This window comes from Rhinolophus ferrumequinum, chromosome 8, assembly GCF_004115265.2.
Source record: "Rhinolophus ferrumequinum isolate MPI-CBG mRhiFer1 chromosome 8, mRhiFer1_v1.p, whole genome shotgun sequence".
Classification (NCBI taxonomy): domain Eukaryota; kingdom Metazoa; phylum Chordata; class Mammalia; order Chiroptera; family Rhinolophidae; genus Rhinolophus; species Rhinolophus ferrumequinum.
Window position 1 is genome coordinate 45,171,790 of NC_046291.1, and position 17,138 is coordinate 45,188,927.

The 17,138-nt window shown below is 34.8% G+C and overlaps 1 long non-coding RNA gene across 2 annotated transcripts in view; it reads right to left on the reverse strand.

The window, feature by feature from the left end:
• Nucleotides 1-17,138, reverse strand: part of LOC117025778 (uncharacterized) — a 248,039-nt gene that overhangs the window by 54,414 nt on the left and 176,487 nt on the right. The window contains exon 3 of one of the 2 annotated variants that reach the window (XR_004423654.1): nt 4,631-4,698. The exons of the other annotated variant lie outside the window; for it this stretch is intronic. This is a non-coding gene — a long non-coding RNA (uncharacterized LOC117025778). The remainder of the gene's footprint in view (nt 1-4,630; nt 4,699-17,138) is intronic. 2 annotated transcript variants of the gene reach the window in all.

Here is a 17,138-nt window from a genome sequence, read left to right on the forward strand (position 1 = left end):
TTCTGTTCAAATTAAACCTACTGTTTGTTGACTCCTCAGATTCCTGACAAAAAGACAAGGCTTGTTGATCGTCAGCATCTAGTTAACATGGCAGACTAAACAAATGTTTATCACTGTTCTATTCCTTAACACTCCTAAAGTGACAGTAAATCATCATCATTATCCACAAAGAAAAAGAAAAAGAGAACTTAATGCCACTAATATTGGGGAGATAGAAAGTTGAAATCTGTAGGTCCCAGGAAAGTGAATTGATTCATACCACAGAGCCCAGGAAAGACTTAGAAATTGGAGTCGTCGGGTACTGAAGATGGGAGTGAAGAGAGGGGCTAGAAACAAGAGGATTATTTGAGCTAAATAACTACCCCTCAATTATCTTTAGAGGAAATAGAAGGTTTAATCTCTAATGAGGGCTCAGACTCAAAGACATCTTCCTGTAAAGGAAGGTTAAAAACAAGATGTACTTTCTTGTAGCCCTTTTTCTCTATTTAGCTTTCAGAACCCTGGAAATGAGTGGTTTAACACAGGGCAAAGGCAAAAGGAAATCCTAACATGGTGACTCTGTACCATTCCAAGAGAGTAACCAGTATAGAATGTGACAGAGAACAGAGGATGCCAGAAAGGCTTCTCTAGGAACGATACATCTCCTGATTAGCCTTACAGCACTTCAAACAAATTATTCATATTTAGGTAGATAAAAAGAAATTTTACTAAAAATAAAAAATACTCAGTGCTTGATTACCATTTAAGAGGAGAGAAACAGAAACACAGCTTTTTAAAATAGTAAATTACCATCTCAATTTTGTCTTGCCTTGGTTAATTAAAAAAATTCTGCTTTCAGTGATTACTTTGGGGGTGGGGAGGATAAAAGTGATATGAAAATTTGCAGGAAGTAAAGACTAGCCATAGCTACTGTATTGTCATGGATAATTTATCCACAGATTATCCAGATTGTATTTTACCATTCAAATCGAATTCCTGATTGGATCATGTATTGCCCAAATTGAATTTTTGTACACATTAGAGTACTAATGTTAAAAAAAGAGGCAAATCATGTTTCTTTACACACTGCATAAATGGAATTTGCCTCTTTAACGTCTAGAGTGGTTACTTACTTTCTGACAAAACCATCTGTAAAGATTTCCAACTGGAAATGTATTTTGCATGATAACAGGTTGAAGTCATGAATCACTTGGTAACTCATTAGAGTGACGAGCATCAAAAGATCCCTCAGGAATTTCAGGAAAAGGTAGTTAAGCAATTAATGAAGTTATTTAAAATCCTGATATGGTTGAGCCTGCTTTGAAGACTGCTAGGAATTAATATTTATTTAATAGATTGTCAGTTTCCATGCCAAAAAGAGAAATGTGACAGAAGTCACCCTAGTCTAAATGTAAAAAAGGTAGCCCATTTGAAGCATATTTTACTGCGGTAGTTGACACCATTATAGTCTGTACCATTATATCACCATACAAAAGCCATCATTCTCAAGCTGAAATTAACATTGCTGTTGTTTTCGATTAGAAGAATTGGCTCTAAATCCAGCAATTCTCTGCAGTGATTTATATTTTAGTAGTTGCCATCTTGCACCAGGAGGGAACATGTCAGAGTATAACCGCTCTCTGATGAGACATAAGGCATTAAAATTGATATGAGATGACAAAATGGGAGAATAGCTTTGTAGGGATAAAGTTTTCACTTGAGGACAGTCTCTGTTCTGGCTCCATTCCTGAGACTCTGCATTTAATCTTTACATTTGATTCAGAAACTAGTTCTTCTCATAGAAATGTACAAGAGGTGAGTCTGGGATTATATAATTAGCTCTTACGTCTTACATAAAGTACTGAAAATATATTACTAGAAAGATTTCATTTGTAAGACTAAGTGATGGCTGAGTTGATTGACTGAATGAATGCTCCCCTAAAGACATGTTAGTAGTTTCCTTAATTGTATCAAGATTTATTTTCATATGTTGTAGCTAGCCCCACCTAGTTTTCTATTAATCTTTTTAAAAGCAATGTAAGTAGAAGTTTTAACCCTGAGGTCCAGGACTATAATCTCAGAAAATTTCATAATTTTCATTTGATCATATCATTTATTTATTTAAACTACCTTTATTCCTAAAAACATTAAGAGCCCTCTAAAATCTCTACTTTGGCTTTCTCTTGCTCACTCATGAAGCACTCAGAAATAGGGCCGCCACTGAGAGATAATACATTTGAGTTTAAATTTTAGAGGGCTAGAACTGTATCATCTTCATTTTCATATTCTTAGCACAATATGGGACACCTGAATTAATGAATAAAGTACCATTAATGTTAAATGAGATGGTACCATTATTATTATACACAAATATAATATTAAATACCAATAAATAAAGGATACTGGATTTGAGTCTTGTCTTTGGGTCTTGAACAAAATGTCTTTAGGGCCGAGACATTCCCCAGGCCCTAGTGCCAGGAAGGGTTTTTACTCAAAGGGCTCATGTTTGCTCTCGAGGACTACATAGTTTCTCATATGGACTCTAACAAAATGGAGTTGCTACCAAAGATTGGTAACTGTCTCTAGTATACTACCTCCAGCTTGAACATCCCTTTGTTCCATGCAAAATAAATAAAAATAAAATCTTCAGCTTCTAACATTGCAAAAAATGGCATGGCAGTAGCCATGGTGAAGCAGAAAAGTTAAGGTTGGAGATGGGAGAGGAGAGTGCTTGTTTCATCAAAAAGCATTAGTCAAGCGGCTGAGAAGGGCATGAGAGGTAAAACCAAAATTTTGGGACACAGCAGCCAAGCATCGGTAAATCACCTCTAACGCCTGTAGTATAAAAAGGTCAGGATCTTGAATTGCATGGTCAATGCCCTGTGAAATGTCTCATTTACAAGTGAGACAAGCCAGACAAGTGACCAGTCAGACAAATAAGGCAAGCAAACAAGGGATCTTAGTTTATTAGGACTTATTCAAAAGAAAGCATTTCGTGCCATAGCATCAGTTTACATCTTGCCATCTAGGATTAACTCAATGCCCAAGTGCCAAAATAAGGTCAGATAATTATGTTAGAAAATCTCTTAGGTTCATCCCACAGGAATCATCTACCTTGTATTAATTTACTAACACTGTGAAAATGTAGCTGTATCTGAGTGTACTATATCTATCCCCTAAATTCTACATCTCATCATCTCCTTCACAACCTCTCATTTAACAATAGATAAACCAAGAACCTAGATTTATTGCCCTTGAAAGAAAAAGTTATTTTGTACCTGGGTAAAGGTCATTGTGCAAAAGGATAACTGTATTCAGGAGAAAAGTTCAGAGTAGGATTTTCACCAAGCAAAAATTCAGAGACCCTTTTTATTTGTCAGCAGTCTTTGTACGATCTCTCCAGTGAGTCCAAGGATAAAAATTGGGAGACATTTGAACCTCTCCCAGATATCTGAATGTCCACGTCTCTTGTAGGTGTATTTCCCTCTTCTCTGTGGTTATTCCTCCCTTGATCATAACAGTGGCTACCAGCTATAACCTATCTATTTTGAATACCATCTGAAATGCTTCCCCCCCATTCTCATCCTCTAAAGCTAGTCTTCCTCATACATTGCGAATATATCTCCAGAAAACCACCATTTAAGCTTGAAATTTTATCTTTTTTTTTTTTAAGTGTGTTTTTCCAGGACCCATCAGCTCCAACTCAAGTAGTTGTTTCAATCTAGTTGTGGACGGCACAACTCACAAATGGCCCATGCGGGCATGGAACCAGCAACCTTGTTAAGAGCACCGCGCTCTAACCAGCGGAGCTAACCAGCTGAAATGTTATCTTTTTGATTCCTATCTCTTATGTGACATTTCCAATAAGTTTCTAAACTATTCTCAGGCTTCCATTATCTCTTTCCTTCTGTGGATATACTACTACTCTGCTAAAGGGTATCCTGGATTCTAGTCTTTTCTCTGCTCCCATCTACATGCATTCTCAGTATAATCTTTCTAAAATGAGTCTCTTGATTGTTTCACTCTTTGCACATCATAGCAAAATGTTGTGTTTAGCATATCATATCTTCTTCCCTAATATTCAAAGATGCATATTAGGTTAAAACGTCCTCTCTTATTTATTTAAACAGAAAGTCTCTGTTAGTAGCTACACAACATTGACCAGATGTGAAATTTTCTGTGTGTTACTTGGCATAAGGACATGCAAACGTTTCCTAATACAATATTCTTGTAACTTGGAAAAATCAGTAACTCCCAACATGCATCCCTAGTAGGATCAAGTGCTAATGAAGAAGATGCTCTAATTATTAGGCCTAAGCTCACTGAATGTCACGTTTCCCGCCACCCGATTGGAATCATGTGACTGAATTCTGGCACACAGGAATATGATATGACATAATGCATCACTTCTGATGATGGTACATGAGAGTTAGTGTGCCTCTGACATCTCTCTCTTTCCCTTCCTCAACGATCTGGGAAGCCCTGTCTTTCGATGGCGGCACCATGATATGATGGGAAACTGGATCTCCAAATCAGTGGACAGAGGAAAGACCACTTCTCATCAGATTTTTCATGAGCAAGAATTAAAGTCTTTCGTATTAAGTCATTGACTTTTCAGTATTTGCCTAGTGCAGAACTTGGGGTGACTTACCCTAGTATTCTCAGAAGCTTCCATTTCCAGAAAACAGCTTGTAACTCAGACATCTTCATGATCTGCTCCTAACCAAAGCAAGCACTGATTAGATGACAGGCCCTGAGCTTAGCACTTTACACACCATTTGTCATTCATCTTTATAACAAACTAATGAGTCAACTGAGGCTCCAAGAAGTTAAATAACTCACTAGTTCACACAGCTAACAAAATGGCTACGACCAACACCAAAATCCACACTCTCAATTACACCTGATTTTTCTATCTCTTTGGCAAGGTTCTCTTCTGGAGATTTTCAAAAACTTGCTCTGTAGTCCAATACATTTGAGGTTGCTACATGCTACACCTTTCTTTGGCTGTGGGTCTAGTTAGGTAAAAGGCCTTGTTTACCTGGGAGTGATTATAAACCCTGAGAAAGTTCTTTCGGATTCTAGGAGCAGCCTATTTAGTCACACTCATTTAAGAACTCATTTTTCACCATGGAAAGGGATGAAAGTGAATGCACCAGTGCTAAGATGGACATGAATTTTCTGCCATAGGAATTTCTGGGGCCACAGCAGGTTTATCAGCAACAAATCTTACTGTTCTGTTAAAGGACACTGTGAGCCAATATACATGAAGCAGCTTTGGGAAGTTATGCAGTCCTACACAACTGTGAAGTAAGGCGTATGCGCTTTCTCCCCAAGTCTGACATATCCTGACCACTGAGGCAACAAACATCTGGACCCAGACTTTCAGATGCATTTAGGGTTTCCATTAATAAATGGCAAATCTCCATGGAGAGCTGTAAGAATCCCAGGGAGCTGTGTGAGCCAATCTGAAGAACATTGGTAAATGGCAGAAACGAAAGCTCATCAGCAGTCCTGAGCAAACCCAGCTTGTAGGGCAGGAGTAGGCTTCATGTTCAAAGATGCATATTAGGTTAAAACATCCTATCTTATTTATTTAAACAGAAAGTCTCTGTTAGTAGCTACACAGCATTGACCAGATGTGAAATGTTCTGTGTGTTACTTGGCATAAGGACATGCAAAAAGTTTCCTAATACGATATTCTTGTAACTTGGAAAAATCAGTAACTCCCAACATGCAGCCCTAGTAGGATCAAGTGCTAATGAAGAAGATGCTCTAATAATTAGGTCTAGAGCCCACTGAATGTAACACCTTCCAATTAGCACTCCCCAGCATGAATACTGCCATTATCATTAAACAACAAAGACAAAAATGGGTATCAATCCACATAATAGAAAATAATTGATGAAGTTGGAGGGCGTGATTATTTGTGATTACTTTACAGTCATGCACAGAAAGTAGGAGAACCTCAGCTAGTGGTTAATCTCTGGCTACCTCTTTGAAGATAATGAAATTGGCTTCCTACTGATGATTATTCATTAACAATTAATTCTTTCTCAGTGATCTGCCTCATTTTCAGCTTCTCACTACAAACATGCAATGGAATAATTACAAGTGGAAATGAAAAAGCAATTAGTGGCAGATAATGCCAACATCTGATTAAAAAACTGTAGAACAGATTAGCGGTTCCGTAACTGCAAGTCTGCTGCCTTCAGCGGGGAGGTGTAAGTCTCCCAGTTATACTGCACTTCAAGCTGTGCTTTCTCTTTTATTGCCTCCCCTCCATCATGGTCTGCCATATTAAATGCTCTCTTTTATTCTAGGGGGCATTGGCTTGTTGTGAATATTTTCTACCGATTAAGTAGCATTTGAGATGATTTGTAGTTCTACATGCTGAAATTCTAAAAGGCACTGTCTCATAGTATAATCAAAATATCAATATATCTTTCTTTGGGGATCACAGAAAATATCAGCACACATATATCCACTTTTGTTTCAAGTTAACTCTTGTTAGCTGTCTTCAGAATAAGAGAAGTATACGTCTATCTCTAAATCAAAAACAAGCATCCTCTTTGGGCAATTTAGCTCTTTTCTTACTGGCACCCATGGTTGCTTTGGTCTTGAAGTTTGATTTCTTGCCTTTCATAATGTGGGACATAAACAGACAGTTTGTGGATGTTTTTACTGAACACGTATTAGAAGTTAAGACAGTTCTACCTGCTGTTTAAATATTCCCTCAATAAAAGGCTTATGATTTCACTGTTTTCAGTGATCCAGCTGGGGTATCAACACTTCACATGACATAAAACTACATGGGGACTGTCAAAATCATCAGTTCTGAAGGCAAAAAAAAGCAGTTCTCTTTTAAATAATTTGGAAGATGTGTTGAACTGAGAGTTTGGTGAGATTTTATCATGGAATTTGACATGATAGGAGTATAGACCAGAGCTGTTTTAAGAAATTGGGTTTTGAAAAGAACGACATGCTTAAAATTGTTTAGATATATATTATTTTATCAGATCCACAAAGATTAAAATAAAAAAGAAACAAGGTATGAAATGGAAATAAAGCAAACTTGGATGAACTGATATCAAGCTGGTATGTACCAGTATGGTGTTCCTTGTGATCACATGAACTTCTGTTCAGATTGGTCATTTCTTGCTCAGTATGATGACTGAAGATTTTGAATAACACCCTGGATTACAACTTAATATTATTAAACATCTTTTATGTACTTGGAACCATGTAAGAGCATCATTATTATTTAGATATGTTATCCAGGCCCTCTACAAGCTCAAAGACTGATCTGGGAGAAAAAGACGTAAAAAAAATGAGTGGAATAAAATATGATGATTGTTACATTTGTTGTATTTACCGAGTACAAGAAGGAGTTCTACAGGGTACAGGCAGGAGCAACAGTGACTGAAAAGACTTCATAAGCAGATGATGCTTGAATTTAGCCTTGGAAGGTGAAAATTTTATATAGAGCAAGAGAACAACAGAGCAAAGGGCATTAAGAGAAATGGAGAACATATGAATCAAGGCATAGAGGTAGAAAATAGCTTGGCATGTATGGAGAATATGGGTGATTAAATACAGCTGGAGAACAGGGTTTCAGGATGATACTTGTAAAGAGAGAAGCTGGAGAGAGAGGTCACTCACTCACATAAGCTTATATGCTAAGAAATTCAACTGTATGAAGTAAGAAGCTGCCTATTTCCTCAGGAAGGTATTTACTAAGAGAAAAATTTGTTTTTATTTCTACACAATTGAAAACTCACAAGTCACATACATACGAGTACACGTATGATAAAAAATTCTCTATAAAGCCTAAGTGTCTTATAAAACATGATTTTAGAGTAAAACCACTTCTTAGAGTGAAAATATGAAGTGATTAATAAGGATGGTGATGTTATCTTGCTAATATCTCTTTAGTACCTTTATTCTGGAAAACAAAAATATTCTGTCACATAAATGGAAAAATCTCTGAAAATTAGGAATAGGACTATTATACCTTTTATAAATTGATCACTTCCTTTGACTTTGTAGAATGCAAAGTCTAATGAGGTCTTACTTAGTACTAGGTATGTGATCTTAATGAAAGTTATGTGAAGCCCACATGCCTCAGTTTTCTAACAGGTTGGCTGTATCTATCTATAAAGGAGCGTAACTTGCTGTCTGGCACTATAGAACAAGATTAATAAACAAACCCTCATCTGTTTATGAAGTCTCTCCAAGATTAAGAAACCACAAACCTGTCTTTAGAAAATATGGCTAAATACAACAAAGATAGAAGCAACAGAATGGAATATTAATGTGTTTTTTTTTTTTTAAAGAATGATGGGTTGTGGGTGAAAGTAATGGAATACATTTTAGCAAAGTCTACTAGGTACTCACTAACATACGTAGATTTGGAGGGGTGAGAACTGAAATGAGGGCAGGCCATGGGAGAGACAAGGATCACCAACCTTGAAAAATTTTTCTTGCTGATGTGGATCAAGAGCATTCTTATACTCCCTGTTGGAGTTGAGAGAAGAAAAATGCATGACCTTATCAAGCCTGGAGCCTGGGGTATCATGGCTTTTCTTGACTTAGTTTCTCAACATTGTGAAGAGTCTAGCCAATATTAGGAAGCTGTTCTTGAATTTAAGGTAAGCTCCTAGGTAATCTAGAGAACTGAGGACTAAAGAGTAAGATGGGCTCTGACAGAAACGTTACTTACTGACCAAACTCTACTTGTAGATATGTGTTCTCTGTCACAAACCAATACTAATCAAAGGTGGCTGCCACACAAAAAAAGAGAAATCCCAAATTGTTATTATTATTATTACTATTATTATTACTATTATTATTATCATCATTTAACCAATTCCCTTTGTTCAGAGCTTGGACTTCTTATCTCTAAGCTACACTAATACCCCAGGTGGATTTAAAGATCATCTATATGCTGATGATTCAAAATTTATATCTGCATCTCTGACCTCTACTCTGACTCCCTCAGCATTTTCACCTGATGTCTAATGAGCATCTCAGATCAGCAGGTTTTAAACTCAACTCTTCATTTCAGTTCCTTCTCACGTCTGGCCTTCCCCTAAGATCCCTTCATTAAAGAATGACAACAAAAACCCAGAAGTTGTTCTGGACTCTTCTCTTTATCTTATACTCTACATCTAATCCATTAACAAACATTATTTACTTTACTTTGAAAAAGTATTAGAACTTGACTACATCTAATCTCTTAAACTGCTACCACCCTCTTATAAGCCTCTGTTATCTTTCACCCAAACCTCTTCAATTGGCTTCAATAACCTCCCAGTTCCACTCTTGCCTACCATCTCTACTGACAGAGGAATCCTTTAAAATACAAATATTATTGCTTCTCTATTCAAAAGTCTCAGGTAGTTTACATCTCATAGTAAAATTCAAAGTCCTTGCCATGACCTTCAAGCTCAATTATGATCAGCCTTGGAGCCACCTTTCCAGTCTCATTTCCTACCACTCTTCCCATCATTCACTCTTGTGTTTCTCAGTTTAGGGGAGGAGAGAATAATTTGGTTCAGGAAAGACAATCAAGAATTCATTTATGGGTACATTGATTTTTATGTACATTTGACATGTTCATTTATGTACATTTGTCATGTCCTAGAGATGTCAAGAAGGCAGTTGTAGTATGGATCCGAAGTCTCAGCAGGGAGGTATGGGAGTAGAAACATACATTTGCAAGTCACTTGCACAGAGTGTCGTTTGAAACTCTTGGCATGGATGTCCCAGAGAGAGGAGATAAGGGACCTAGAACCAAGCCTTGAAGAACTGCCACCTACCGAGGCCTGGTGGAGGAGTATGAAATTATAAAAGGGACTGATAAGTAGGCCCCAAAAGGTAGGAGAAAATTTGGAGGAGTGGTTTGGTAGAAGTCAGGGAGGTAAGAAATGAGGACGGGTGCTATCAACAATTCTATTGAAAAGTTTAATAGTGAGAAAGAGATGAAGCAGCTGCAGAAGAGAGATGTGCAATTATGGAAAGAAGGTTATCTTTATGGGTGAAATTTGAACATACTTCAAAGTTGATAAGAATTATACATTTGAAGGGAGAGTGATAATAAGTAAAAATTTTTTGAGGGATAAATAAAAAGCATCACTAGTCTGAGAAGGTAGATGCCATGGAATCACAAGTACAGCCGATTAATTTGTGAAGCTAATGATTTAGAAAATAAACATTTAAGGACTTTTCAAAAAATATTTAATGATTGGTTGTCTAAATACAAACCTATACCCTAAAATTACTAGAGAAGGAAATAAAAGAAATCTCAGATAATAGCATTAAAGAAAAAATAAAAAAGTGGCAAGCAAATAAAATTAAAGGATAAAGGTAAGATAAAAGAGAGACAGAGAAGGAGTGGGAGTGAGGGCCAGTCTATAAAACAATAACAATAAAAATGAATAGGATAAATTCATTACTGAAATAAAGAGACTGCCAAAATTGGATTAAAAAATAAAAATCTATATGCTACATATGTAAGATCTATATGAGATACGTGTAGTAAAACAAAAGAGTTTAATTTGTCATATAGATGGCTATAGTCTATGATGATAATTGTTGTAACCTGAAAGTGCTGAAAAACTTAGTATTAAAGTATTTATGAAGCAAAACAAAAAAAGACAAAGAAAAAAGAAGAGAAAGACCAGAAAAGTAATGGGAAACTTTATCATAGCTGTCTCAGTCTTTGGAAGAACACGCAGATAAAAGTGAATAAGGATAGACAGAACATGAATAATATCATGAATAAAGTTTATTTCATAGTTAGATCCTGAGTTCTATACCCTACAAAGAGAAGATTTACCATTTTTCAAGGTGTGTCTAGAAAATTTACAAAAAATTGGTCATATGTAATAACTCCCAAACAACCATTACAAATTTCCTAAAGTAGACATAATATGATCCATTTTCATAGGTCATGGAACAATAAAATTCCATAAGTAACAAACTTTTGGAAAAAAACAACTTGTAAAATGTATTTTTATATGAATATGTCAAGGATAATGAAAAAGATGGAATTAACTCACTCACCAGTCATTCTCCTTAGTCAAGTATTTACGGAGATATTTATCAAATGAATAGTCATAACTTCCAGAATATTTTCAGTTACTTCTTTCAATGAATTTTTTACAAGGTTATTCAGACCAGTATAATAATCTAGCTCACTGCAATCAGGGTGTGTGTCCCACAGATTCAGATCTGCAACCATCATATTCATTTTCTATTTCAAGTGGAGTAATGATGGAAGTTTGCTTACTTTGAAAGGCCAAGTTCAATTTATTCAAAGGAGAGAAAATATAACATTAATATGTTGATTTGCAAAGCTAATACAAAATATGCATATGTTCTTACTCATTGTGTAGATTTTGTCACCAAACATGTAAAGTTTTTCAAGTTACTACAGAAAAGAATAATTGTTAGTAAACAAAGCTGATATTTTCTCAAAGCTGAGAAAAAGTAGAAAGTTCAATTTGCTTGTTCTTAATGTGACTGACAATCTTTATATCTTCATTAGATTATTTTCCTTAAACTTTTAAAAACATCCCTGGTGGTGAGAGCTTCCCCAATTCAGGAAATAGTGAGTAGATCTCATTTCCAGGAAAAAACAGCTTGAATACATGGAACAAGTGGTTCTTATTGGATACCATTTCCTTAGCACCATCTGTGCATTACACATTAAAACACTTGCATGTTATTGTTTGTCTTGTAGTTATCAATAATTTTAAAATTTCTTCTTCAGTTGTAAGAGTTCATAAAGAGTGGCCGAACACCATGGCTTCTTGGGCTCCTTTATTCAGCTCATATCTGACAAACACCAAAAGGTCACCTGAGTTGCTAATATCAGGGAATTTATCTTAGAGTCTCCAGGGAATATTATGGACATTTTGTACTCAGGATAATAAATGCTGCTCTACATTTGGGCCATGTCTGTCATTGTTTGAAAAATGATTGTATTTGACAGAGATGCCCCATCAGATTTTCTCCCCCTTTCTTTGTCCCAGAGAGCATCAGCTGGACTGTTTGACAGCCAAAGAGTAATAGGTGTCTCACCAACTACTTAAGCAACTCTAACCTTAGCAACTGAACCCAACACTATAAACAAGGCTTTTGCAACTTCTGCAATTTCATCTCCTACGTAGTACCCTGTGCTGATGTTTTTGTTATTTGAGTGTCTTCCTGCTTTGATTTAAAATTTTCAGTACTTCCCATTGTAATCCTTGTACCTTTCAAAACTGATATTTGAGACAGAATGTTTTATTGCCAGAACTTTGAGTGTCCTGAAGCACACTATACCCAATAGAAGAAGTAATGCTCACTGTCAGTCCGCTAAAATCCAAATTTCAAATAATTTTCAATATATTTGACTGATACTATTTTCTTTGCAGCTGGTGTTTTTACCGCAGTAACTGATAGTTTCAGGAGGTTCATCAATTTGGTCTCACTACTATTCTGAAAGCACATGAGTAATTTCATCACAATCACCACCACACCTAGATTTCCATTAGCATCTTCAGCATTATGCTTTAAAGGACTTATTTATAAAGCACTAATTCATGACAAGTTTGAAAGTAAAGGAAATCAAAGAGTGTACAGTCCCAATCCCAAATCATAATTTGTACTTTGCAATTTAAAATGACATGTAGGCGCATTACTGAAAAAGAAGGCGATAATGACACAAAAATTCAAATACAAACTCATAGATACAGAGAGCAAGCTGATGGCTGCCAGAGAGGATGGGGTGGGGGATTGGGCAGTAAAGGGGAAGGAGATTCAAAAGTACAAACTTCTAGTTATACAATAAGCCATGGGGATGAAAACAACATCAGTGTATGAGAATCCATTTTAGTGACCAAACAATCTATATTATATTTACATCTTAGTAGTTCTCCTACTAAGGCTTTTAATAGGACACTGGGGAGATGTGAACAAGACAAATAGGTGCCTGACCTCACTTATTTTCTAGCTTGCCAATACAGTTCACTGATGAGAGAATTTCAGTAATTTGGAAAAAAATGAAATCATACAGAAGGTAACATTTTAACAGCTTAAATGCTAATAAAACTGAGTACTATGGTTCAGTTTCTAGTATATTACAAACAAAAACAATTATGTAGCTAATACCAAAGAGGCCAGGAAAAAATTCCATATTTGATAAGTAATTTCTTCCTTCCTGAAAGTAGGTAGATAATTTTATGTGACAATTTTATTTTCCTTTAGTTGATTTTCTAAACCAGCAGTATTTTATCACTACCATCCAACAAACATTGGGAGTCAAAATATGGAGCAGAACACTGTGACAGAAAAGACAATAAATTATGAAAAATGACATAAAAATTGAGAAGCTGAATTGACTCCATGGAATACAATGATGTATGATAAGAATTATTTTTGTAGTGGAATTTTATAAAACTAGGGTTTATCCTTCTGTGTCCAGAAGGGCACAAAAGATTCTATTAGTATGTTTACCACAGTCTGTTTGTAAGGCAATGGAAATATTTAGGGCCAGAAAAATATATTTTGTGATTTATAAAGACATAATCTTTGAGAGAGCACTGTTGGCCACATTTAATTCTCATAGTCATACTATGAACAGATCTGCTGCTTTTATTTGCTCTTGTTAAAATGCTTTAAATACTGCTAATTTAGAAAAGAAGCCATATCCCATATTGCTGTTTGTCCTCCAACCTTGGTTTCTTTGTTCTATGATCCAACAAATTTAACTAAAAAAAGACTAAAAAAGTTTCTAAATATTCCTTTAACTGAAAATTTACTGTGCCTTCTAAGTTATTTGGCATTTTTCCACAAAATAGAAATCCCTACCTAGTTAAGAAAATGAAAAACTTAACTTCTGAAATATTATTGGAAGAAATGCTTTCTAAAAAATTAAGTTCCGTGCACAGCCCTATTAGGTTCAGAAGATTAGAGAAGTAGTTTCCCACCCTGCCTTCATATTAAAATGCAAAGCCTAAAAAAAAAAAAAAATGGGGTGATGCTGGGGCCCAATCCAGAACTAGTAATCCAGAACCTCTTAGTGGGTCCCAAGTGTATTTTAAATGTTTCATGGGTGATTCTAACGTTCATCAAGTGTTGATAACCACCATACTAGAGGGGAAGAAAGTGACGTACAATAAAACCTCAACGCATTGAATTATTAGTATCTAACAGAGATTTAATCTGAGTAAATTTTAATTTTCTAAAGTCTACATTATTAAAACTAAAAAGAAATAGGTAAAATTTGCTTTAATAGGTTTTATTTAACCCAATATAATCAAAATATTATTTTAACATGTAATCAAAATTATTAATATCTTACATTCTTTTTTGGTATTAAATCTTCAATATCTGGTGAGCATTTTATATCTATATCTCAAGTTGGAATAGCCATATATATTGAAAGCTCAAGAGCTACATGTGCCCAAGGGATACCATATTGAACAGTGCATTGTATATTTTACAATGTATGACTTATAAAACCCTTACGTTCATTAAAAAATATTCAAGTTTGAACATATGATAAAAGATTATGAGCATTAATAAACAATACTTACAAAGGCATATTTTTAAGGAAATATATTATTTAGATAAATTAGGGATGTAGATATCCTTGCTCCTTTTCTTTCTTTTTAAATATATATTTCTTCTACAAATGGATGCACATTCTACATACCTTTAAAATTGTTTATATAGTATAACAGTATAAGACTGACTGAGTTTGTATTTTGGCCTCACTCCATTGTGTCTTGGTCACTCACTATAGGAAACCTCTCCATACACCAGTTAAAATAAGATTTAAAATAGTCTATATATAACATAACGATATTATGAGGATTACATGAAATTATACAAATTAACTGTTCAATAAATCTCAGGTATTATGATTTTAATAGCTTTTTTATTTTATTACTATTGTGTCATTAATTATTTTAATACTTCTATGTCATTCCACACTATAAACAGAGAAAAACTTATTTTACCAGGTTTTTATTAATCATATTTGGGTTGTTTCTAATCTTCAGCGTTATAAAAATGCTCTGGTACATATAATTGTACAGGTATCATTTTGTACATGAACCTGTATGTGTAGAGGATACATATCTAGAAGTGGAATTTCTAGATCAAATTTTATATGCTTTTTGCATTTCTTTATTATCTTTTTTTAATCTTTATGAAATCTATTGGGGTGGCATTGGTTAGTAACATTACATAGGTTTCAAGTGTACATTTCTATAATACATCATCTGTACATTGCATTGTGTTTACTACCCAAAATTGGTTCTTCTTCCATCACCATATACTTGACCCCATTTACCCTCTTCTGTTGCCCCCTCCCTCTTTATCCTCTGGTAACCACTAAACTGTTGCCAAATTGTTCTTCACATTGGCTTTACCAATTTACTCCATAATAACAATGTATGACGACATTAATTTTTCCTTTCACAGGACATTAACATTTTAAGGTGTTTTTAATATGACATCTGAAATGCAACCTGATTTAAGAAATATTTCTGTGATTGGTTAATGTAGATCTTGGAACTCGTAGAGAATTAAGAAGACATATAAAAGGAAAGTTATCATTTAATTCCTCCAAAATTTTTTCTATCTGAATGGAGAGTACTAATATTTCAATGTCTCACAATAATTAACAAGTTTAATTTCACTAATTCATCACTTTAAAAAGTTTAATTATTTCTATAGATCATTTTGGATCACTTTACATTCAATTAGAAAGTAAAGTCGTAGACCTATGGTATTATAATTTAATTTATACAACATTACAGTTTTATAACTAACTCATATTATTAAAATAACTTGTCTCAAAATTGGCCTTTTTGATTGCTGATCCGTGAATTCCTATAGACCATGATTATAAAGGACTAATGATGGAGCTCCTGTGAGGCCCATTTGTCCTTATTGTAGTTAGGCCTGTTAACCCTGGGTCAGGGCTTGTCTAGAGCTGCCCTCTCAAGAGCAAGAAAAAGTAGGACGACCCCAGAAATTTTCTGGCAAGGCCATTGTGTGCACTGACAGTAAGACAAATTGAATAAACCCAACAATATAATACCTAGACAAATTTTTTAAAGATTTGTCCCAGATAGATTGGGGATAAAGATTTTTTTTTCTTTCTTTCTTTTTTCTTTTTCTTTCCAGTTGTGGCCACCGAAGCTTTGAACACCTGCTTCCTCTTCTGGCTTTGTTACTCTCAATAAAGAAAGAGATTCCTGTTGAGGAGTAAGAGGTTCAGTGCCCAGAAATATTGTACCAATGCATGATATTGTAAAGGGAGAAAATTCAACTATAAAATAGCCTCACTTAAGGAGCTATTGTTCAGGGGAGGTTTCATCTTGGAATTTTTCCAAATATTGTCTTTAAAGGAAAAATAGAGAGGCAAAAATTCAGCACTGTGAATGAAAGTTTTCTTAGGGAGCCCTCCTTCCTTTCTGGTTAATATAAGCCTTATCATCTTATGAGTTCTTTCGGAATAGGATAGGTAGATGATAGATGATGATAGATAGATAGATAGATAGATAGATAGATAGATAGATAGATAGATAGATAGATAGATAGATAGATATAGAAGAAATATGTATAAAATATGGAACAGGAATGAGCCGATAGAAAAGGGATAGAGAGCTTAAAATAAAAAAAGTAAGAGAAACTGTTAGGAAAATAACATTTGAAGGGAAGGATGGGGAGACAACATGACTTCTTAAAAAGGAAAGCACATTGTCAGTAGTATTTGGAAGTTTAGAGTCTCTAAGAATGGATAATGACAAAACTACCCATGTCATATGCCTCCTAGGGATAACTTGTGTGCTCATCTCCAAAATGACACCATTTATCAATATTCTAACTTTATCTTAATCTCCTTATAACTTAAAATAAAATGGGGGAAATTTTAATAGATGACCCATCAAATTGTAAAAGGGGAATATATATATATATGTGTGTGTGTGTGTGTATATATATATATATACATATATATATATATATATACACACACACACATATATATGTGTGTGTATATATATACACATATATATATATGTATGTATATATATATGTATGACACAGAAAACTTTTTAATGAAAACCCCATTCAAAAGAAATTAAGTACATTAGACT